At 45.6% G+C, this 17,970-nt stretch overlaps 1 long non-coding RNA gene across 3 annotated transcripts; it reads right to left on the reverse strand.

The window, feature by feature from the left end:
* Positions 1-11,517: 11,517 nt before the first annotated feature.
* Positions 11,518-17,970, reverse strand: LOC148382101 (uncharacterized). Of its 3 annotated transcripts, XR_015853989.1 has the most exons (6): positions 17,748-17,970; positions 17,524-17,570; positions 17,323-17,400; positions 13,652-13,822; positions 13,451-13,528; positions 11,518-11,606 (listed from the first exon to the last, which is right to left on the reverse strand). It is a non-coding gene; the product is annotated as an uncharacterized LOC148382101 (long non-coding RNA). The 3 variants fall into 3 exon arrangements; XR_015853991.1 differs by lacking the exons at positions 17,323-17,400; positions 17,524-17,570; positions 17,748-17,970 and adding an exon at positions 15,387-15,465; XR_015853990.1 differs by lacking the exons at positions 11,518-11,606; positions 13,451-13,528; positions 13,652-13,822 and adding an exon at positions 15,592-15,758.

Genomic DNA, 17,970 nt, shown 5'->3' on the forward strand with positions numbered 1-17,970 from the left:
GTTAAGGTTAGGGTTGCGAGGGACGCCTTACGTACGCTCACGCCCTCGGCCTCGCAGTAGATCTGCAAAGGGCTGAGGCCGTCTGGGAAACGGACTTGCAGAAACTTCAAGACGGGGGAGCGCCACTCCCTCTCCTGAAAGGCAGAGGCATGCATCCGTCCGTCCGTCCGTCCGTCCGTCACATCTCTGGCCTCAACACGCTTGTGCGAGTCTTCCCACCTCCAGCTCCAGGATGCGGAACTCAAGCAGTTCGTTTTGGTCTCGGATATCCTGGATGTGCTCTTTCAGACGCGCTTCTTCCGCCTCCATCCGCCTGACCTGAAAAGACAGTCAGACCTCATCTGCGGGGCTTCCCGACAGGTGTGACGCCAAGCGACTCCGCCCAGCGCCTTTCTTTCCGTCACCTTTTCGGCCAACTGCTGATTGCTCTGACGCAGCAGCTGCTTCTCCTCCACCCACTTGACATTCTAGAAGAGACAAACGCGTGGACAGCTTTGGAATGTTGTGTCATTTTCATCCACAAATTCTTTGGTTGACTGGAAAATGACATTTGCTTTTCTCCGCATTTTCCCAGCCACGTTCGGGGGGGGGGGGTTGGTCCAGTAATGCCAGACGGATGAGTGACTGAAGAATGTAGCTATTTTGTCTGAGAAAAAGGTGTGCTCATTGATGAGCTTACCTGTCCTTGTTGCTTCAGCGCTGACTCCAGATCTGCTACTCTGCTTTGATAGTGACCCATTTCTACCATCAGCTTTTCTCTGGTCTGAAAGGGGAGGCTGCGACCCGGCCGGGGGTTGCGGGAAGGGGCGCCACCTTGATCTCCTTCTCGGCGTCGTAGTCCCCTTTCGCTGGTCTGGGCTAGCAGAGCGTAGGCTCGTTGCAGCGCTTGATATTCTTGCGTCAGCTGGCGGTAGCGAAGCTCCGCCTCTTCATGCACACACCAATGCAACACAGCACTAGTACCAGAATCAGTCAGACCGGCGACAAAGCACCCGCGACGCAAAGACGAGTCCGATTCCAGGCTGAAGAGGAATGTTTGGTGCCAATACGCTGGCAGAAATGGCGGGCTACCTCTTCGGGTTCCGTGTCGGGGGTTCTGTCGGTGTGAAAAGACAAGGACGATCCGTCCGAGTCCACCAACACGTCTTCGTCGTAGCCGTAAAATGTTTCGATGACCTGCGGGCGCGGAAGCAAACATCTCTCTGAACAAACTGAAGCGACACCTCACGATGAATCGACGAGAGGAACGATAGCGAGAAAAAGGCCATTTCATCTTGCGCAACACCAAGCAGCCGCAAACAAACAGACTCACCTTGCAGGACCTCACGCTTTGTTCCTCCTCAGAGATTCTCGACGTCGGTATCGTAGCAGCAAATCTCTCTCCTGTCGACACAAATAATCCGCCTTTGAGATTCTTTGGATGCAAAGGGAACGAACGGCTCCGGCGCAGAAACAAACGCGACTCACAATGACATTTCTGACATGAGCTCCTGTCTCCAGAGCCTGAAAAACACGTCACCGGCGATGATTGGAGGGACGCTCGTCTTTTCCAAAAGTGACAACTACAGGGTGTGTCAGGGTTTTCCAGATTATCTTTATCGTATCATTGTGTTGCTTTGACTTTGACTGCGACCTGTAATAAATAATATTATTTATCCCTTATTTATCCCTATCGCTTATCCCTTCCTACACAAAGTCGTAAAACACCCCTTGCTATGTTTTGACTAGAGGTCAAGGGCTTCCTCTATTCAATCCACTCTTACACCCACCCTGTTTCTCTTAATTAAAATGCTCGTGCAGGAGCCGAGAGTCAGACTTCATTCGTACAACGGATGGACTCTCCACCTGCAGGTGTCCAAAAGAACTTACTTGTCTCCCGTGTGGTTCTTGCAAAATAAGTTGGAGCGAGCGCAACTCTAACAGGGTGCATTTTGCCACTAGCTGCCTACGGACAATGACGTCGCGCTCGCGGCTCATGGTTGACGGGCTGAGCAGCCGGGCAAGTCCGTCGTTTTCAGCGCACAGCGAGTGGCAAAGGCGCTGACAAAACGGGAGCTTTGAGCTGCTGAAAACGGCAAAACAAGTCTAAAGCGTGTTCAAACGCGTGCGCACAATGCTCCTGCTTGAAAGGTCGGAATTTAAGGGGCCAATTTTTTGGATGGCGGCCGCCGGCCAAGCTTTGGACGGAAAAGGTTTCCTGGCGACAGCGAGCGAGCGCGGCGCTGCCGTACGTGCACCGAGTCGCCTGCCTGAAGACCTTGGACAAGTCGTCGATGATGTGCCGCTGCTCCACAACTTGAAGGAACTCCATTTCACCGTCCTGCTGGCCGCAACCGCGGTCCAGGTCATTGAGCGAACTAGGCCTTCTCTGTGGAACACAAATGCAGTGGACTCTGTTGGCACGCCGCCGTTGTCCGCGTCGACTTACCAAGCTTGCCATCTCCTCGTTCTCCTGGGTGACAAAGCGCACTTTGTTTTCAAGGCGACACAGCACCAGCGAGAGTTCTTCATTCTTCCTGCTCAGGCGTTTGTTTTTGTACAGGAGTGGCAGAAACTGGCTTTCTGTTTCTCTCAGTCGCTTTAGCTGCAAGCATGAAGTGCGGGATGTGAAAGACGCACAACACGCGGGCCAGAACGTATCCATTCCTTTTGCATCGGTTTGAACGGAATCGTGGCTTTGGCTCCCAATAAAAGACATCTACCAGGCAACCGACTCGCCGCGCCGCTCAACTAATAAGCAAGCGCAATGGGTGCCTCGCTGGATGGCGCGCATCAAACGTAGCGCAAACCTTCAAGCGTGCCGTCAATAAATTACCAGTTCATTGCGCTCTTCAGAAAGCAGGGCGTTTCGATCCTCCAGTTTCCTGATGACTGCGCTGAGCTCAGCGATTTTCAGATGAAACCGTCGCGTGTCCCGATCCTCCTGAGACTGAAAACGCCCCGCAACACACACACACAAGCACTCGTTCAAAGTTCAAAACTGTTTTTGTGCTACCTTCCTCCAGCAACGAACTAAGTCATGCGTACTGCAAGTGTGTGATGAGGTGGCTTACGCAATGAAGAGGATTGCTAGTAGCGGCGTTGACCCCACTTCCAGGGTAGTTTAGGCCCGCCCTTTGGGAATCCCTCAGGGCAGCGATCTGCTGCTCGGCAGCCTGAGTCTGCAGCTGAAGGCGGTGGACGTGGCCGGCCCCAGGGCTTCATCCAAAACACTAACCGCTCTGTCTTTCAGCTTGATCTCATCCGTCTGGATGTACAAACGGGGAGCGCTCAGGCAGGCGGGCAAACTCATTTGCCAGAATTGTGACAAAAACAAAGAGAGCAACCGGCCAATTTTTTTCTTGAATCGACTAGAACACCTTTGCTGTGACAAAAGCGAAGCGAGCAACCGGACATTTTCTTCTTGTGAAATAGAATAGAATAGAATGCCTTAGGTGTCATTGCACTGCAGGTATACAACGAAATTGGGAACATAGCCACGCACCGCGCATCTGATCAGTCCTACCAGTCGGCGGATCTCCCTCTCGCAGTCTCTCTTGGTTCGGCTCAGCTCCTCCCGATGCTGGTGATGAGCCGATCGGAGCTCGGCCGCTCGGGACTGCCAGGCCTGCTGGGCCGCTGCCAGGGCTTCTTCCGCGCTCCTGGTGGAGGCGACACCGCTCGGTCTCCCGACACCGCCGCGTCTCCTCCACCTCCGCCAGCAAAGCGCCCCCCCTCCTCACCTGAGCAGACATTGCGCCACACCGGGCCGTTGAGACCGCAACGGAGCGCCGCGACGCTTACTGGGGACAAGCTACACAATACGGTAGCGGCCGCATCGAAGCCCGACGTGGCGTGCGGATAGTCAGACACGGATAGAGCGGATCACCTTGTCCATGGAGCCGTCCCTCAGGCTGAGGACCAAGGCATTCAGTCGCTGGATCTCTCCATCTTTGATTTTGATCACTCTCATCAGCTCCATTTCATGCTGCCGCAGTAATGTCTCCCTGGTAATGGCTAACTCTTTCTGCTTCTCCTCATGGAGTTTGCTTTTGAGTTCCGTCATGGCGGCGGTGGCACGGTGGTGCTCCGCCCGCAGGTCCTGACTTCTCTCTCTCTCCAGACAGCTGACCTGACATGACTTAGACTTAGACAAACTTTATTGTCATCTTGTCTGCACATGGTGCATACAAAACGAAATTCCGTTGCATACGTCTTACAACAAAGTAGTGATATTGCAGTTGAATAGAAGTAACATATCCTATGAAAATATATATATATACATATATACTATATATATATATATATATATATATTAAAAATAAGTATAAAGTGCAGCAGTGATAATTATGCAATAGTGCAAGTAGGCAAAACAGTATTCAAGAGTGTGCAGAGGAATGCTAAACCATGTATTAAACTTCTATTTAAAGGGTTTATACAAGTTCAGTAAAGTTGGTAGTGCGAGATAGTGCAAGATAGAGGTCCGTAGTGTCATAAAGTACAGTTCTGTGAATGTGTGATGCAGAGTTCAGTTTAGAGCTCAACAGTTCTAGTGTTCAACAGTCTGATGACAGCAGGGAAAAAGCTGTTGCAGAACCTGGTGGACCTGCAGCGGATGCTGCAAACCTCTTCCCAGAGGGCAGCAGGGAGAACAGTCCATGGTGGGGGTGTGATGGGTCATTGATGATGTTACGGGCACGGGACATGCAGCGCTGAGATGAAATGTCCTGAATGGAGGGAAGAGGAGCCCCTATGATCCTCTCTGCTGTCCTCACCACTCTCCTCACGTTCTTCCAATCGGAGGCGGTGCAGCCTCCACACCACACAGAGAGACAGCTTGTCAGAATGCTCTCTATGGTGCTCCTGTAGAACGTCCTCATGATGGGTGGGGGCAGGTGGGCTCTCCTCATCCTCCGCAGGAAGTACAAGCGCTTCTGTGCCCTCTTGACCAGTGCCGTAGTGTTCATAGTCCAGGTGAGGTCTTCTGTGATGTGGACCCCCAGGAATTTGGTGGTGCTGACCACCTCCACAGCTGAGCTGTTGATGATCAGTGGAGCGTGGTGAGGCTGTTTTTTCCTGAAGTCGACGATGATCTCCTTCATCTTCTCCTCATTCAGGATCAGGCTGTTTTCTCTGCACCAGCCCACCAGCTGCTCCACCTCCTCTCTGTAGTCCAGGTCGTTGTTGTCTCTGATGAGCCCCACCACCGTTGTGTCGTCTGCTGACTTCACGATGTGATTGGTGGTGAACCTGAGGACGCAGTCGTGTGTCATCAGGGTGCACAGCAGGGGGCTCAGGACGCAGCCCTGAAGGGAGCCTGTGCTGAGGGTGATGACATCAGAGGTGTTCTGTCCGACCCGGACTGACTGAGGTCTGTTGGTGAGGAAGTCTAGCAGCCAGTTGCGAAGGGGGGTGTTGAAGCCCAGGTGTTCCAATTTTCCTACCAGATGCTGTGGGATGATGGTGTTAAACGCTGAGCTGAAGTCCAGGAACAGCCTCCGCACATGGGTGTTCTTCTCCTCCAGGTGAGCCAGGCTCAGGTGAAGAACGGAGGAGATGGCGTCCTGAGTGGAGCGGTTTTGCCGGTCGGCAAACTGGAACGGGTCAAATAATAGGGGGAGTCTGGAAACGATGTGACCTTTAAGCAGCCTTTCGAAGCACTTCATCATAACCGGAGTCAGTGCAACAGGCCGGTAATCATTAAATGAGGTGATTTGAGGTTTCTTCGGCACCGGAATGATGGAGGCAGTCTTAAAGCACGCCGGCACTGTGGCTTGGCCCAGCGAGGTGTTAAAAATGTCTGTGATGACCCCAGCCAGATGACTTGCACATTCCCTGAACACACGCCCAGGAATGTTGTCGGGGCCAGGGGCCTTACAGGGGTTGACTCTCCTCAGGGTCTTCAACACATCGGCGGAGTCAAGGCAGAGTACCTCCTCTTCCTGATGGGGGACAGTTTTAACTGCTGGAGTGCCGTTTAGTGCCTCGAACCTCCCAAAGAAGTTATTTAGACCATTTAGAAAGTCAGCATCAACTACACCCACCGGGGGGGGGGAGGGTGAGTTGTAGTCTGTAATCGCCCGTATGCCTTGCCACATACTCCTGATGTTTTTGACGTCGTGGAAACGATCCTGAAATTTTCGACTGCGGTCTCGCTTCGCTATCCTGATGGCACGGTTCAAGTTGGCTCTCGCTGTCCTCAGTGTCTCCTTGTCGCCAGACTTGAAGGCAGAGTTCCGCGCTCGTAGCGTTTGACGTACCTCCTCAGTCATCCAGGGTCGTTGGTTGCCCCGGGTGATGATATTCTTAGTGGTGCTGACGTCCTCGGTGCATTTGTTGATGTAGGCTGACACAGTCATGGCACACGCATGTCTAATCTACATCGGGAAAACTGGGAGGGAGGGAGGCAGGCAGGGAGGCAGGCAGGGAGGCAGGCAGGGAGGCAGGCAGGGAGGCAGGCAGTGTCTGTCTGTTGAGGTTTTCACCTTGTTCTTCTCCTGCTGAAGTTCTAACTGGACGTCCATCAGTTTGGTTCTCAGCTCGTCATTGGCGGCCTGAAGGGCGTCCGTTCGCTCCGCCTTGGCCCGCCCTGCCGGAGCTCGTTTGGACATCTCTTACTCGAGTCTCGCCCGGTCGTCAGTCAGAGATCACAACATTTGTACCTGGAGAGCACAAACGCAGCGCTGTTTTCCACTGGCTTCGAACTCAACTTCAATCGGTACCGTAACTTACAACATCATAAACATAGAACTAGCTTGACTTATTCATTGAATAAATGCATTTGGTTCTTCAAAACTGCATCACGCAACATAGCGTGACCGAGACGGCCGTTATCCACCTGCGTGAAGTTATTTGGTGAAATGAATGAGATGTTTAAGACACCATCGTTCTGTCTCTATGTAGATGAAGGGAAATAATCGATTGCTGAAGGTCCAAAGGTGTTGTGATAAACAAATAAACATATTAGTGATTAGTGACATATTTGTGATAAACATATTAGGCAGGATAATCACATATGTTAACGTGACTGCCCACACTGTATTTATTTATGGTTATTTGTTAAATCGAGTACTGTTAGACATGAAATAGGAAGTGTTTAACATAAATGGAAGACGAAAGGGGTACTCACCATTGTAGCTCCTGCTGGTCAATGATACGAGCCTCTTCTTGCAGTGGAAAACATACAGCCAACAAACACCGTGGAACCTAAAGGAATGAAATTAAACATTAACATTTAGCCTCAACCAACATTCACAGATACAACGCAACGCAAACTACACAAACGTAAATCTTTTTAAACACAATGAGTTGTACTTACCGTGTACGCTCTAGACGGTCCACTTGCAAGCGGAAAATAAAGATATTTCTGTTGATAATCGTCGTGTTTGTATCCGGTGTCTCGCTCAAGGCCATTGCGCCCACAGATTTGAATTTTGGCGAGAGTTCAGCCTATTGACGTCATTTCCGCGGTGTAATACCCGCATATCTGAAACGGCAAAGTTAAGAGTAGAGTTAAATAAAGTTTTTAGTCAACGCAATAATTTACAACCGTTGACCAGTCGAAATAATCGTCGAAATTTGGCGTCTGTGGCTGGAAGCAGACGCCGAGTTCGACATTCCTCCCAAACGCCACACTCCCTCGCTTTTCAGGGCTAAAAAAAAACAGTTGTAATTACCTTGTACGCTCTAGACGGTCAAGTTGCAAGCTGAAAACAAAAATATTTGCCTTGTTAGTCATCGTGTTACTAACAGCTGTGTCTTGTTTGCCAGAACTGCCGCTTTCCTACTTCCTGTTGCAAGCCACGCTCACGGATTATAATTTTGCCGTGAGTTCCGCCTATTGACGTCATGTCCGCGTCACATGACTGCGACGTAATATTATCTAAAACTGTTTGTGCGGTATTGTGTTGTTCTGTGCGGTATTGTGTTATTCTGTGCGGCGTCGTGTTGTTCTGTGCGGCGTCGTGTTGTTCAGTGCGACGTCGTGTTGTTCAGTGCGGCATGGTGTTGTTCAGTGCGGCATGGTGTTGTTCAGTGCGGCATGGTGTTGTTCAGTGCGGCATAATATTGTTCAGTGCGGCATAATGTTGTTCAGTGCGGCATGGTGTTGTTCAGTGCGGCATGGTGTTGTTCAGTGCGGCATGGTGTTGTTCAGTGCGGCATAATGTTGTTCAGTGCGCCATAATGTTGTTCAGTGCGGCATGGTGTTGTTCAGTGCGGGATGGTGTTGTTCAGTGCAGGATGGTGTTGTTCAGTGCGGCATGGTGTTGTTCAATGCGGCATGGTGTTGTTCAGTGCGGGATGGTGTTGTTCAGTGCGGCATGGTGTTGTTCAGTGCGGCATAATGTTGTTCAGTGCGGCATGGTGTTGTTCAGTGCGGCATGGTGTTGTTCAGTGCGGCATGGTGTTGTTCAGTGCGGCATGGTGTTGTTCAGTGCGGAATGGTGTTGTTCAGTGCGGCATGGTGTTGTTCAGTCCGGGATGGTGTTGTTCAATGCGGGATCGTGTTGTTCAGTGCGGGGTGGTGTTGTTCAGTGCGGGATGGTGTTGTTCAGTGCGGCATGGTGTTGTTCAATGCGGCATGGTGTTGTTCAGTGCGGGATGGTGTTCATTGCGGCATGGTGTTGTTCAGTGCGGCATGGTGTTGTTCAGTGCGGCATGGTGTTGTTCAGTGCGGCATGGTGTTGTTCAGTGCGGCATAATGTTGTTCAGTGCGGCATGGTGTTGTTCAGTGTGGAAAGGTGTTGTTCAGTGCAGGATGGTGTTGTTCAGTGCGGCATGGTGTTGTTCAATGCAGGATCGTGTTGTTCAGTGCAGCATAATGTTGTTCAGTGCAGCATGGTGTTGTTCAGTGCGGCATGGTGTTGTTCAATGCGGCATGGTGTTGTTCACTGCGGGATGGTGTTGTTCAATGCGGGATCGTGTTGTTCAGTGCGGCATAATGTTGTTCAGTGCAGCATGGTGTTGTTCAGTGCGGCATGGTGTTGTTCAGTGCGACATAATGTTGTTTAGTGCGGCATAATGTTGTTCAGTGCGGCATAATGTTGTTCAGTGCGGCATGGTGTTGTTCAGTGCGGCATGGTGTTGTTCAGTGCGGCATGGTGTTGTTCAGTGCAGGATGGTGTTGTTCAGTGCGGCATGGTGTTGTTCAATGCGGCATGGTGTTGTTCAGTGCAGTGCAGGATGGTGTTGTTCAGTGCGGTATGGTGTTGTTCAGTGCGGAATGGTGTTGTTCAGTGCGGCATGGTGTTGTTCAGTGCGGCATGGTGTTGTTCAGTGCAGGATGGTGTTGTTCAATGCGGGATCGTGTTGTTCAGTGCGGCATGGTGTTGTTCAGTGCGGCATGGTGTTGTTCAGTGCGGCATAATGTTGTTCAGTGCGGCATGGTGTTGTTCAGTGCGGCATGGTGTTGTTCAGTGCGGCATGGTGTTGTTCAGTGCGGCATGGTGTTGTTCAGTGCGGCATAATGTTGTCCAGTGCGCCATAATGTTGTTCAGTGCGGCATGGTGTTGTTTAGTGCGGGATGGTGTTGTTCAGTGCAGGATGGTGTTGTTCAGTGCGGCATGGTGTTGTTCAATGCGGCATGGTGTTGTTCAGTGCGGGATGGTGTTGTTCAGTGCGGCATGGTGTTGTTCAGTGCGGCATAATGTTGTTCAGTGCGGCATGGTGTTGTTCAGTGCGGCATGGTGTTGTTCAGTGCGGCATGGTGTTGTTCAGTGCGGCATGGTGTTGTTCAGTGCGGAATGGTGTTGTTCAGTGCGGCATGGTGTTGTTCAGTGCGGGATGGTGTTGTTCAATGCGGGATCGTGTTGTTCAGTGCGGGGTGGTGTTGTTCAGTGCAGGATGGTGTTGTTCAGTGCAGGATGGTGTTGTTCAGTGTGGCATGGTGTTGTTCAATGCAGGATCGTGTTGTTCAGTGCAGCATAATGTTGTTCAGTGCAGCATGGTGTTGTTCAGTGCGGCATGGTGTTGTTCAATGCGGCATGGTGTTGTTCAGTGCGGGATGGTGTTGTTCAGTGCGGCATGGTGTTTTTCAGTGCGGCATAATGTTGTTCAGTGCGGAATGGTGTTGTTCAGTGCGGCATGGTGTTGTTCAGTGCAGGATGGTGTTGTTCAGTGCGGCATGGTGTTGCTCAGTGCGGCATGGTGTTGTTCAGTGCGGGATGGTGTTGTTCATTGCGGCATGGTGTTGTTCAGTGCGGCATGGTGTTGTTCAGTGCGGCATGGTGTTGTTCAGTGCGGCATAATGTTGTTCAGTGCGCCATAATGTTGTTCAGTGCGGCATGGTGTTGTTCAGTGCGGGATGGTGTTGTTCAGTGCAGGATGGTGTTGTTCAGTGCGGCATGGTGTTGTTCAGTGCGGCATAATGTTGTTCAGTGCGGCATAATGTTGTTCAGTGCGGCATAATGTTGTTCAGTGCGGGATGGTGTTGTTCATTGCGGCATGGTGTTGTTCAGTGCGGCATGGTGTTGTTCAGTGCGGCATGGTGTTGTTCAGTGCGGGATGGTGTTGTTCAGTGCAGGATGGTGTTGTTCAGTGCGGCATGGTGTTGTTCAGTGCGGCATGGTGTTGTTCATTTCGGCATAATGTTGTTCAGTGCGGCATAATGTTGTTTAGTGCGGCATGGTGTTGTTCAGTGCGGGATGGTGTTGTTCAGTGCGTTATAATGTTGTTCAGTGCGGCATGGTGTTGTTCAGTGCGGCATGGTGTTGTTCAGTGCGGCATGGTGTTGTTCAGTGCGGCATAATGTTGTTCAGTGCGGCATAATGTTGTTCAGTGCGGCATGGTGTTGTTCAGTGCGGGATGGTGTTGTTCAGTGCGGGATGGTGTTGTTCAGTGCGGCATGGTGTTCAATGCGGAATGGTGTTGTTCAGTGCAGGATGGTGTTGTTCAGTGCGGCATGGTGTTGTTCAGTGCGGCATAATGTTGTTCAGTGCGGCATGGTGTTGTTCAGTGCGGCATGGTGTTGTTCAGTGCGGCATGGTGTTGTTCAGTGCGGCATAATGTTGTTCAGTGCGGCATGGTGTTGTTCAGTGCGGCATGGTGTTGTTCAGTGCGGCATAATGTTCAGTGCGGCATAATGTTGTTCAGTGCGGCATGGTGTTGTTCAGTGCGGGATGGTGTTGTTCAGTGCAGGATGGTGTTGTTCAGTGCGGCATGGTGTTCAGTGCGGGATGGTGTCTTTCAGTGCGGCATGGTGTCGTTCAGTGCGGCATGGTGTCTTTCAGTGCGGCATGGTGTCGTTCAGTGAGGCATGGTGTTGTTCAGTGCGGCATGGTGTTGTTTAGTGCGGCATGGTGTTGTTCACTGCGGGATGGTGTTGTTCAGTGTGGCATGGTGTTCAGTGCGGCATGGTGTTGTTCAGTGCGGTATCGTGTTGTTCAGTGCGGTATCGTGTTTCTCAGTGCGGTATCGTGTTGTTCAGTGCAGTATCGTTGTGTTGTTCGTATTGTGTTTAACACTTAGCCTCTAACACTTAGCCTCTAACACTTAGCCTCTAGCATCTAGAAGGTAAATAAATAGGAAGGAAGGACTCACCGGTGACGTCTTCGCCCACGTCCAAGCGTTGTACTTTGTATTTTCATCCTTCTGACAGTGGAAAACATAGCCAACAAACACCGTGGAACCTAAACGAATGAAAGAAAACTATCATTTGGCCACAACCAACATTCACAGATACAACACAATGTGACGTGCGGGGTTGAGGTTAAAGGTTGAGTGAAGGGCCCTCGTTTTAAACTACTTTTTTGAAAAGGATTGGGAACAAGTAAGACGTATTTAATTTATTTAATGGGAAGTAGTAAGAGCTATTGAATTTAATCTATGTATTATATTCTATTGTATTGTATTCTGTTGTATTCTTTTGGATTGTATTCACACTAACCCCACTAAAACTTCAGCCCACAAAAACTCGCCTCTGGCGCCTAGCCTCTGGCACTTAGCCTCTAACACTTAGCCTTTAACACTTAGCCTTTAACACTTAGCCTTTAACACTTAGCCTAGAAGGTGAATAAATAGGGTTAAAGGTTGAGTGAAGGGACCTCGTTTTAAACTACTTTTTTGTAAAGGAGTGGGAACAAGTAAGACGTATTTAATTTATTTAATGGGAAGTAGTAAGACTTATTAAATTTATTTAATCTACTTTTCTTCCCAGGCAAAATTTGATGTGCTGCAATTCCAAATTTCCAAAGTGAATGAAGGAATGAAGTCCTTTAAATTATGATTTTGTATAAATACTAGGCATTAACACAAAATCGACGGCACAAAATGGGCAGACTTTACTTGTTTGAAAAGGACTGGTTACAAGACAGACTTTTTTAATTTATTTAATGGGAAGAAGACTTATTTAGTTTAATTGATCTATTTTTGTTCCCTGGCAAAATTCGATTTGCTGCAATTCCAAATTTCCAAAGTGAATGAAGGAAAGAAGTCGTTTAAATTATGATTTTGTTTAAATACTAGGCATAGACACAAAATCTACGACACAAAATGGGCAGACTTTACTTGTTTGAAGAGGACTGGTTACAAGAAAGACTTTTCTGATTTATTTAATGGGAAGAAGACTTATTTAGTTTATTTAATCTATTTTTGTTCCCTGGCAAAATTGGATTTGCTGAAATTGTATTTTGCCAAATCTTGCCTTGAGACCTGATAGGAAGTATTAAACGCTTAGTTAAATCAATACAAGTTGGTAATAAGAGCGAGTAATGTTGGTTGAACCGATGAATGAAGGTTGAAAGCAATTTAAATTATGACTTTGTATAAATACTAGATATTAACAGAACATCTACTGCGCGAAATGGGCAGAGTTTACTTGTTTGAGAAGGAGTGGCTTATTCAAAACTAAGATTTATTTAATCTGTTTGTTCCCAGGCAAAATTGGATGTGATGCAATTCCAAATTTCACCACATGATGGTGCCCAATTTTGACTTCATAGGACATATTAAACACTTAGCTTGTTATTATGTTCAAGGTAATCAGATTTGTTTATTATTCTAATGGCCTCTTCAAAACTCTTCTGGATTACTACTTTGGATCTATTCTACATTACTTGGCAACAACATACTCTGTAACAGATTAGGCAGTATAATCATATCTGTTAACTTGAGAGTGCCCACACTCAATCTACTTATCGTGATGTGTTAAATCAATTACTGTTAGACATTATTTGTCTGATAATCTACCAAATCTTTGAATTGAAGAATTTGTGATTTAATTAATAGCTTGTTGTTATGTTAAGGGTAATCAGACTTGTATATAATTCTAATGGCCTTCTTTTGAAAACTATTCTGAATTACAACTTTGGATCTTATATTACTTTGCAACAATCTACTCCGTGACAGATTAGGCAGTATAATCACATATGTTAACTTCAGTGCCCACACTGTATTTATTTATGGTTATTTGTTAAATCAAGTACTGTTAGACATGAAATAGGAAGTGTTTAACATAAATGTTATGGCTACTCACCATTGTAGCTCGCTCCTGGTCAATGATACGAGCCTCTTCTTGCAGTGGAAAACTTGCAGCCAACAAACACCGTGGAACCTAAAGGAATGAAATTAAACATTAACATTTCGCCTCGACCAATTTTCACACGTACAACGCAACGCGGCTACACTTCTGCTATTACAAACGTAAATCTCCTTAAACACAATGAGTGTTACTTACCGTGTACGCTCTAGACGGTCCAGTTGCAAGCAGAAAATAAAGATATTTCTGTTGATAATCGTCGCTGCTCAGTGGCTCACGGCCATCGCGCCAACAGATTTGAATTTTGGCGGAGGTTCGGGCAATTACGTCATATCCACGGCACATGACTGCGACGTAATACCCGCTTATCTGAAACGGCAGTTAAAAGTAGAGTTACATCAAGTTTTCTTGGAACCTAAACGAATGAAAGAAAACTATCATTTGGCCACAACCAACATTCACAGATACAACACAACGTGCGGGGTTGGGGTTAAAGATTGAGTGAAGGGCCCTCGTTTTAAACTACTGTTTTGAAAAGGAGTGGGAACAAGTAAGACGTATTTAATTTATTTAATGGGAAGTAGTAAGACTTATTAAATTTATTTAATCTACTTTTCTTCCCAGGCAAAATTTGATGTGCTGCAATTCCAAATTTCCAAAGTGAATGAAGGAATGAAGTCCTTTAAATTATGATTTTGTATAAATACTAGGCATTAACACAAAATCGACGGCACAAAATGGGCAGACTTTACTTGTTTGAAAAGGACTGGTTACAAGACAGACTTTTTTAATTTATTTAATGGGAAGAAGACTTATTTAGTTTAATTGATCTATTTTTGTTCCCTGCCAAAATTCGATTTGCTGCAATTCCAAATTTCCAAAGTGAATGAAGGAAAGAAGTCGTTTAAATTATGATTTTGTTTAAATACTAGGCATAGACATAAAATCTACGGCACAAAATGGGCAGACTTTACTTGTTTGAAGAGGACTGGTTACAAGACAGACTTTTCTGATTTATTTAATGGGAAGAGGACTTATTTAGTTTATTTAATCTATTTTTGTTCCCTGGCAAAATTGGATTTGCTGAAATTGTATTTTGCCAAATCTCGATTTGAGACCTGATAGGAAGTATTAAACGCTTAGTTAAATCAATACAAGTTGGTAATAAGAGCGAGTAATGTTGGTTGAACCGATGAATGAAGGTTGAAAGCAATTTAAATTATGACTTTGTATAAATACTAGATATTAACAGAACATCTACTGCGCAAAATGGGCAGAGTTTACTTGTTTGAGAAGGAGTGGCTTATTCAAAACTAAGATTTATGTAATCTGTTTGTTCCCAGGCAAAATTGGATGTGATGCAATTCCAAATTTCACCACATGATGGTGCCCAATTTTGACTTCATAGGACATATTAAACACTTAGCTTGTTATTATGTTCAAGGTAATCAGATTTGTTTATCATTCTAATGGCCTCTTCAAAACTATTCTGGATTACTACTTTGGATCTATTCTACATTACTTGGCAACAACATACTCTGTAACAGATTAGGCAGTATAATCACATATGTTAACTTGAGAGTGCCCACACTCAATCTACTTATCGTGATGTGTTAAATCAATTACTGTTAGACATTATTTGTCTGATAATCTACCAAATCTTTGAATTGAAGAATTTGTGATTTAATTAATAGCTTGTTCAGGGTAATCAGACTTGTATATAATTCTAATGGCCTTCTTTTGAAAACTATTCTGAATTACAACTTTGGATCTTATATTACTTTGCAACAATCTACTCCGTGACAGATTAGGCAGTATAATCACATATGTTAACTTCAGTGCCCACACTGTATTTATTTATGGTTATTTGTTAAATCAAGTACTGTTAGACATGAAATAGGAAGTGTTTAACATAAATGTTATGGCTACTCACCATTGTAGCTCGCTCCTGGTCAATGATACGAGCCTCTTCTTGCAGTGGAAAACTTGCAGCCAACAAACACCGTGGAACCTAAAGGAATGAAATTAAACATTAACATTTCGCCTCGACCAATTTTCACACGTACAACGCAACGCGGCTACACTTCTGCTATTACAAACGTAAATCTCCTTAAACACAATGAGTGTTACTTACCGTGTACGCTCTAGACGGTCCAGTTGCAAGCAGAAAATAAAGATATTTCTGTTGATAATCGTCGCTGCTCAGTGGCTCACGGCCATCGCGCCAACAGATTTGAATTTTGGCGGAGGTTCGGGCAATTACGTCATATCCGCGGCATTTGACTGCGACGTAATACCCGCTTATCTGAAACGGCAGTTAAAAGTAGAGTTACATCAAGTTTTCTTGGAACCTAAACGAATGAAAGAAAACTATCATTTGGCCACAACCAACATTCACAGATACAACACAACGTGCGGGGTTGAGGTTAAAGATTGAGTGAAGGGCCCTCGTTTTAAACTACTGTTTTGAAAAGGAGTGGGAACAAGTAAGACGTATTTAATTTATTTAATGGGAAGTAGTAAGACTTATTAAATTTATTTAATCTACTTTTCTTCCCAGGCAAAATTTGATGTGCTGCAATTCCAAATTTCCAAAGTGAATGAAGGAATGAAGTCCTTTAAATTATGATTTTGTATAAATACTAGGCATTAACACAAAATCGACGGCACAAAATGGGCAGACTTTACTTGTTTGAAAAGGACTGGTTACAAGACAGACTTTTTAAATTTATTTAATGGGAAGAAGACTTATTTAGTTTAATTGATCTATTTTTGTTCCCTGCCAAAATTCGATTTGCTGCAATTCCAAATTTCCAAAGTGAATGAAGGAAAGAAGTCGTTTAAATTATGATTTTGTTTAAATACTAGGCATAGACACAAAATCTACGGCACAAAATGGGCAGACTTTACTTGTTTGAAGAGGACTGGTTACAAGACAGACTTTTCTGATTTATTTAATGGGAAGAGGACTTATTTAGTTTATTTAATCTATTTTTGTTCCCTGGCAAAATTGGATTTGCTGAAATTGTATTTTGCCAAATCTCGATTTGAGACCTGATAGGAAGTATTAAACGCTTAGTTAAATCAATACAAGTTGGTAATAAGAGCGAGTAATGTTGGTTGAACCGATGAATGAAGGTTGAAAGCAATTTAAATTATGACTTTGTATAAATACTAGATATTAACAGAACATCTACTGCGCAAAATGGGCAGAGTTTACTTGTTTGAGAAGGAGTGGCTTATTCAAAACTAAGATTTATGTAATCTGTTTGTTCCCAGGCAAAATTGGATGTGATGCAATTCCAAATTTCACCACATGATAGTGCCCAATTTTGACTTCATAGGACATATTAAACACTTAGCTTGTTATTATGTTCAAGGTAATCAGATTTGTTTATCATTCTAATGGCCTCTTCAAAACTATTCTGGATTACTACTTTGGATCTATTCTACATTACTTGGCAACAACATACTCTGTAACAGATTAGGCAGTATAATCACATATGTTAACTTGAGAGTGCCCACACTCAATCTACTTATCGTGATGTGTTAAATCAATTACTGTTAGACATTATTTGTCTGATAATCTACCAAATCTTTGAATTGAAGAATTTGTGATTTAATTAATAGCTTGTTCAGGGTAATCAGACTTGTATATAATTCTAATGGCCTTCTTTTGAAAACTATTCTGAATTACAACTTTGGATCTTATATTACTTTGCAACAATCTACTCGGTGACAGATTAGGCAGTATAATCACATATGTTAACTTCAGTGCCCACACTGTATTTATTTATGGTTATTTGTTAAATCAAGTACTGTTAGACATGAAATAGGAAGTGTTTAACATAAATGTTATGGCTACTCACCATTGTAGCTCGCTCCTGGTCAATGATATGAGCCTCTTCTTGCAGTGGAAAACTTGCAGCCAACAAACACCGTGGAACCTAAAGGAATGAAATTAAACATTAACATTTCGCCCGGACCAACATTCACACGTACAACGCAACGCGGCTACACTTCTGCTATTACAAACGTAAATCTCCTTAAACACAACGAGTGTTACTTACCGTGTACACTCTAGGCAAAATTGGATGTGATGCAATTCCAAATCTATCTGAAACGGCAGTTAAAAGTAGAGTTACATCAAGTTTTCTTTTTTAATCAACACAATCATTTACAACCGTTGACCAGAAAGAATCGTCGAAATTCGACGTCCCCCACAAACGCCACGCTCACTCGCTTTTCAGGGCAACAAAAGTACTTCTTTTTAAAAACGATGAGTTGTACTTACCGTGTACGCTCTGGACGGTCCAGTTGCAAGCAGAAAATAAAAATATTTCTCTTGTTAGTCGTATGTTACCATCCGCTGTGTCTTTGTCAACATCGCCGCCATTTTCCTACTTCCTGCTGCGAGCCACGCCCACGGATTTAAATTTGGGCGGAAGCTCTTTCCATTGGCGTCGTTTTCGCGTATAGCAAATCCGATTGGTTGGGAAGGGGGCACGGTTATGCAG

This window comes from Syngnathus floridae, chromosome 18 (assembly GCF_059516105.1).
Source record: "Syngnathus floridae isolate MCC-2025c chromosome 18, RoL_Sflo_1.0, whole genome shotgun sequence".
In the NCBI taxonomy this organism is placed as follows: Eukaryota; Metazoa; Chordata; class Actinopteri; order Syngnathiformes; family Syngnathidae; genus Syngnathus; species Syngnathus floridae.